Here is a 7,036-nt window from a genome sequence, read left to right on the forward strand (position 1 = left end):
TAGGCTTCAAATGAAAGATGATGTCAATGAAGGTAATCATACTGACGATGGATATTATGTGTCGTAGTATTATTGCGGTATGCCGATTGACTGCACAGTTTGTGGGCATTACGTCATAAAATGAATTACATATTCTAAATTTCTTCTTGTTTCTTGGTTCTTCTTGGTTGAATAACCTACAAACTGGAACAAACCCTAAAACTTCTAAAATGTAGATGCGAGTCGCATCTTCCCTTGTGCATAATTTAATTCGAGTGAAAGGTTACCACGATGATGCATACTAATTTACGGCCGGTACAAATGGCTTGGAATGTCCAACCAGCAAATTGGTTTCGCCAAAGTGTGCTGGTAGGTTGTTGCTGATGATAATTGAGGTCTGGCATAAATAACACAGCGACAATGTGTATGCCTGCACTGCCGTGGAAGCGAAGCAGCTGTTCCAACCGACGTAATCTCGATCTTCTGATAACAACACAACAAAATTGTCCAACTTCACCCCACTATTTCAGACACTGTTGTTGCGTGCAAAACAAGCCGATTCTTCGTTGTGGTCTCACTTTTCCAAGCGTCTAAGAGAATGAAGTTCTTTCGGTTGGTGCTGTTTGTTACATTCATTGCTGTGTGGGTCGGTAAGTGCATGTGGTATTTTCCATCTTTGTATCACCTCTTCTCCTGTTACGGGTTGGTCCTGTGTACATCGACGGCAGTTTGTTAGTGACCGTGCGGTTACTGACGCGGAACTGTATTCTTCATTTAGACGACGAATTGTCGAATCACAGTACATGTACTGAATTCGATACTGAAACCCTTCAATGTGGGAAATGCAACTTTCCCTAACCTAATTCTCCAAATTTGGTATAAAAAACATTTGTTTGGTTTGAAATTCCTTTGAGGGATGGAAATTTGTTAAAACAATCTCGGTAATATTGAAGAAAAATTGTGAGATTCCCAATAGCCTGGAAGATGGTAAGGAGAGGATCGCTATACCGAGCAACGTATTTTACCTGAACGTATTTTATTAAAGTCCTTCCATATCTGTTCATTGTATGGTCAAGGAAAACTTAAGGAAAAAACAGAGGTAATTTGAAATGTAAGTGGCACGAACATACAGGTTCTCAGTCCTGATTTTGTGAGCCCCTCGAAAATCAAAGTTTTCGTTCATGCAGTTGTGGGTTAAATTTGAAAAAAATACATTAGCTTTGGGCAATTGGTTGTTTCAAGTAATCAAAGCTTGTATCGTCTGTTTCACACTACGGTTTCGCATTTATGATCCATTTTCAATGGCCCTCGACGACACCACAAATAAGGGACAGTTTCAGTTGGTCTCCACTCCATCGTACAGCAAGGGGACCAAAGGAGTGACTGAATTCCATGAATCATTTTTTAGCTAATTTGAGTTGTCAGTTTTGAAACTGGAATTTGCTCACAGACTTTTAAAGGAATGCAGTCCTTTGTAATTTCTCTTAGTCTCAGGAGGACATGTTGGGCAGTGTCCTGCAATCGATGGAAGCTCCAGAGGTACCTGTGTGGAGCTGTGTTCGTCGGATTCCGACTGCATGAGCCACCAAAAATGCTGCTCAAACGGCTGTGGCCACGTGTGTACGACCGTCAAACAACCGCGAATCGGCCACAAGCCTCCGCTGCAGTGCCCGCCGATAGACAGTGGAACGGTCGGTATTTGTACTGAGGAATGCAGCTCGGATGACCAGTGCAAAGCAGGGAAGATATGCTGCAGCAACGGCTGTGGTCATGCCTGTGTCGAACCCGTGGAACCCCCAGGGAAATCTGGAAAATGTCCGGCGGTGGATGAGCGTCGAGACTCGGAGGACAACTGCACCGATGACTGCGGCGTAGATGCGGACTGCGAAAACGATCTGAAGTGTTGCAGAATTGGCTGCAATCATTCCTGTGTGGAGCCCGTACGCGACGCCAATGTCACCAAACCAGGAGTTTTGTCCACAGAAACCTCCGGAGTCATTTGGCATTTGCTCTGAGAGCTGTGACTTCGATGGCGACTGCCCCGAGAACCAGAAGTGCTGCAGTAATGGATGCGGACATGCTTGCATGAGCCCCGCCCCGTCTAAGCTCGGTCAGTGCCCGAAGGGTTCTGGTGGCCAAAATCGGAGTGTGCTCCGAAGATTGTCAGTCAGATGCAGATTGCCCCGATCAGCAAAGGTGTTGCAGTAATGGGTGTGGCCACTCTTGTATGGACACCACCCAATCCAAGCCAGGCGAGTGTCCTAAAGTACCGGATGGACTGGCGGGCATCTGCTGGGAAGGATGCTCTTCGGATATGGATTGCGAAGGAGTTGGGAAGTGCTGCAGTAATGGGTGCGGCCACGTCTGCGTGGATCCAGTGGTGGTTGTAACGCAGCCGCCTGAGCGGCATTGCCCGTTGGTCAAGGGCGATACCGTGGGCATCTGCGTTGATGAATGCAGTTCGGATAGCGATTGTGAAGCTGCTCAGAAATGCTGCAGTAACGGATGCGGGCACGTTTGTATGGATGCTGATACGACCGCCACAGCACAAGGTAATTAAGGTATATCTACGTTGCACACGTCACGACATAAATATTTGGGATCTCGTTTCGGCCTGCCTCACAGTATGTTTGTCATATCCGATCCTTGTACTTCCCAGACCCTCTTTTGATTAGAACAGCTTATCTTACATCCACAAATCTAAATGGAGCAACGAGAGCCAACCCCCCCGCCCAGAAACAGCAAAATTATTTGGTCTATTTCATTTCCGTGACTTCCAAAAGCTTGTGAAAAAAAACCAAATACAGCCCCATTCCTCAGAGAGACCATAAAGGGTTACATGAAAGAATTTCAGCATTTTCTAGCAACTTACAAACTATTTTGACTCCTCCCCCTCAAAAGTTGGTTCTGGATCCGCTCTTGCTCCTTTGGTTGCTAAATCACTCCTTTTCGCAATTTCTCCAGGTTGCCGACTGGGCGAAAATTATTACACAAATGGAGAAATGGTTCCCACAAGCGAAGACTGTCAGGCATGGTAAGAAAGCTTGGCATGAAGAACGAGCCAAAAACCAAAGAAAGATCAAATCATGAATCATAGATCTAAAGGCAAATGCTTATGTTAAATGAGTATATTCCACCTTGCAGGTTTCGATCACACACCACGTGCAAGTTCAATGGTTTCCACGTCACGGTTTTCTTTGTTTTGTTTTGTTTGTTTCATTTTAGGTATTTCACACACTATGTTTTAAGCCTCTATGCAGAATCTTGATTGATTGATCACCTTCCCTATATTGTTATTTTCTTAGATTTTTGCTGGCCATGGCCAGCTGTTAAATCCTGAAGTCAATCCTACAGCGGACTAACAATTGATTTGTGAACTTAGCTATTCTATCAATATGGCTAATTACTATCTGTCCGTGAAATATTCACCTACTTACTAATCAATCAATATTACATGCTTATTTTCAGCCACTGTGAGGAAGGGGAAGTGAGATGCAGTGATTTGGAGTTTTGTGGAAGAGGTAAACGAGCTTTTGTTGTTGTTTGTTTTGGTTGTTTCGAGTTATGTTTAGTACATGCAATGAACTTGTGTACCAAATGCACCAATGACAGTACGATGGCTCAGACATACCCTTATAGGCGGAACAACGGCATGACTGACTCACAAGGTGTCTCAAAGAGTGAACACAAAAATCTTTTTAACAAAATTCATTCCATCGCACACATTTCCAACTTGAACTCGAGAAGTTCCCTTAAAATTATCGTCACATCAAATAAAATAAGTTTTATTCAAATAGTTTGGTATCTCTGTGTCCCTTTTTGTAAATAATAAAGTATGCTTCAGGGCATAGACAGCGGTACCAGGGGGCCACGCAGGTTCCCGTCTTTGGTGTATTGTTTTTCCCCACGCATACCTCACTGCACGTATAAAGCACATTCCCAAATGATTTCATGCATTTTTTTAGTTACCATCAAAGGAGCCGCGGCAGAACTCAGCCCCTGTACTTTTTCCATTTCCCTTTTATACTTACATTTATTATTCAATAATACGTAGTTTCCAGCACATGATACAAAAAACACTTGATTGAACCGAGTTTAAACTGTACACAAAACCTAAATACAACGGATTCCAATGTCACTGCACGGTCGAGATGCGCCAGGACGGACCCCCCCCCCCACCACCACTGTACGTCAAACAAAAATCCATGATTTGACCCTTGAAGTATTGCAATCTGTTTTTAAAGATGATATGAATTGCAATCGTTTTGAGAAGTGCTTGGCTCTTTGAGGATTGATAACAAATTTATTGAGACTTCACACAGTGCATCTGTATGTTGTTTGGTTTGACCAGGAGTGTTCAACAAGGCCCTCGTTATGCCGCTGGTATTAAGCGCTGCCGGGGTGTTGCTTAGTCTCGCTCTCGTGATTCTGATCGTAAGAGTGAGTATCCCAGACGACAGGTAGTATATCAAGATGTTCAGCAGGTAGCAAAATCCTAACGAAAAAATGAATTTCGGTTCTTAGTTCGCGGAAAAATGAAACTTGCATTAATTAAGAGTTGATGGAAACTTTAAAGTTAATATTTTCGACAAAGCTTGGGTGTGAAGTGATGCGTCATGATGGCAAATATTAACTTAAACACTTTTTAAAAACTTAAACACATTTTTTTTATTTACAGTGTTTCCTGATCAGAGCAGCGTCAAAGAGGTCACGATACAAATTGATGCACGAGGTAATTCATTATGTTAGCTCAGTTTTCTGTTTTAACAACCATTTATACTTCACACTAGGCCTATCTGTGGAATTTATTGTGTAAAGAAAAGTCAATATATATTTCAGTGGAAATCTACCACTGTTACCAAAGGGGTCATAAATTTAAACTTGTGTAGTTTCTTCATTTCCAGTTTGCCAATTTTTTTTGTCTCATAACCTACCTCGATTTTTCATCATTGTGACAAAGCATAGGCCCTATATACAAACTGTACCCTACACATAACCACCCAATGGTTACAATTCCTGTTATTACACCATATGTCTTTAACACCAGCTTTTTTGCCCTTTTCCCCTTTGTCAAAGTGATTCATATTTTCCGAAGGGGCAGAGATTATTGTTGATGGTGTTTTAGTTTCAATCATTTTATCAACATTTTGCTATTCTTGATGGAGAAGAAAAGTTTGAAATGAAAGAATAATCTCTGGACATTATCTATTTCTCTCTCCCTCTTTGTTAAATTGTTGTTAAAGGTACCGGAGTTTGAGCCTATTCCAGGTGCCTCTACGAGGAACGCTCTTTAATTGGACCGTGCTTGGGCAGACCCACTTAAGGGAGCTGATGAAAGCCGTAGAGGTCACTACAAATATAATAACTGTGCGTAGCTATTATACGCCCTACTTTTAAAGTATGGTATTAGTTGCTTGGAGAAAGTTGTTCTGGTCTATTTCACAATCGGTTTTTAATAGGGAATGATTTCTTGGGGGGAAAATATAGCAATGAATGGCCTTCATTCATTTAGACTGTGACGCAGACCTGCCAACCTCACCGTAGGCATTGAGGTTAGGCATTACCACACAACAAATTAAAAGCTAATTCAAATGAGCCTTCAGTTCATTTAAATTTTAATTAATCTATTGTGTGGTAATGCCTGACCTCAGGAAGGAGTACGGCATGTTGGTAGGTCTGGTGACGTATAAAAAGGGGCAAAGCTTCAACACTTTTCCCCTTGATCGGTTTGACGATGTGGATCACTTGGTTATTCGAATGCTGTGACATGTGACAAATGCTGTGAAAATACCTTTTCAAAATTCATTGATACGCTCAATCGTAGGACAGAGCTCAGTTCTTCCATTAGCAGGGAGTAGTGTCATGTGGGTAGAGAAAGACGATTGGAAAGATCAGCATTCTTCAGGGATACGATTTTTCAGTTTTTCAGCTGATTTCAGCTTTTTCTGTTTTGGATTTCAGCTTATTTCCTCACTAGTTGTGTACAAAAGTATAGGAGATTTTCACAGTTCAGCTTCTTAATGCCTTTTTCAGCTGTTTTCAGCTATTTTTATCATTGGTCAATCTCATCCCTGTTTCTTTATCTTTCGTGTTTTGATGAAAGGAAACAAAAGACTCCCATGTCCACGTTTCTTTGTAAGAATTTCATTATTTCTCAAAACTGAACGAATAAAAGCTCTGACAAATAATTTATCAAAGATTTGTAAGCTGCTGGTCTGTCGTCAAAGTGTGCCATCACATCTTCATAATAGCGAATATCCATTGTTCCAGATATATGTATACATATGATGCTACATTTAATTTGGTGGGGTGTATATAAGTCGGAAAGCTATGTTGAATTCCAGAGACTGTAGAACACAGATTTCTCAGTACTGTTTAATTAAGCTAGTCCAGAAATCGTAATTTTTGCAACGCGTTAAGGGTATAGGAAAATATGGGGGGGGGCTGAATACATTTAACATAAAAGAGGGCGCTGATCATGTAATACGTAGTCTGTATACGTCCACGTAAGTTCACTGTGCGCCATTAACCTCTAGGCCTTTTCTGTCTCCCCTCCCTTTTTTGAAGGATTGGGGGACCCATTACCAGCTTTCATGCGTCATTACGTCAGTGCACAAGGGGTAAGCTAGACTAAACCGCTTGCAAACCCCTCACACTCAGACTCGAGTCCGACTCGAGTCATAATTTTTGGCAACTCGACTCAACTCCACTCCAGTCCCGACGGGTACATGACTGGACTCGAGTCTCTGCAAGCAAATGACTCGAATCGAATCTCTCATGGAGACTCAACTCGATTACAAGCTCATAAGACACGAGTCTCAACAAACAAGCAAAACTGTAGTTGGCTCGATACTTGTCAACCTAATTTATTTTCAGTAGGCCTAGGCCTATGTCTAAATGAAAATAAAATACCCCAAAAATGAATGATATGCAGTTGTGTTTTTATTGTATTTTGTTCAAAAAGTTGGGACTCAAATTGACTCGAGCTCGGTACTCGACTTGAATAAAGTGACTCGACTCGACTTCTTGAAACAATGACTCGACTCGATTCACAATG

General features: G+C 41.8%; 1 pseudogene across 1 annotated transcript; it reads left to right on the top strand.

Moving 5' to 3' along the window:
• The first annotated feature begins 350 nt into the window (after nucleotides 1-350).
• On the top strand, nucleotides 351-6,908 carry LOC110978172 (uncharacterized; annotated as a pseudogene). Its single transcript, XR_015425695.1, has 7 exons — nucleotides 351-629; nucleotides 1,468-2,531; nucleotides 2,944-3,013; nucleotides 3,448-3,500; nucleotides 4,331-4,419; nucleotides 4,658-4,711; nucleotides 5,223-6,908. The product of XR_015425695.1 is annotated as an uncharacterized LOC110978172 (transcript).
• The last annotated feature ends 128 nt before the right edge of the window (nucleotides 6,909-7,036 follow it).

This window comes from Acanthaster planci, linkage group LG01 (assembly GCF_054643075.1).
Source record: "Acanthaster planci isolate LZ-2023a linkage group LG01, COTS_SCS, whole genome shotgun sequence".
NCBI classification, from domain to species: Eukaryota; Metazoa; Echinodermata; class Asteroidea; order Valvatida; family Acanthasteridae; genus Acanthaster; species Acanthaster planci.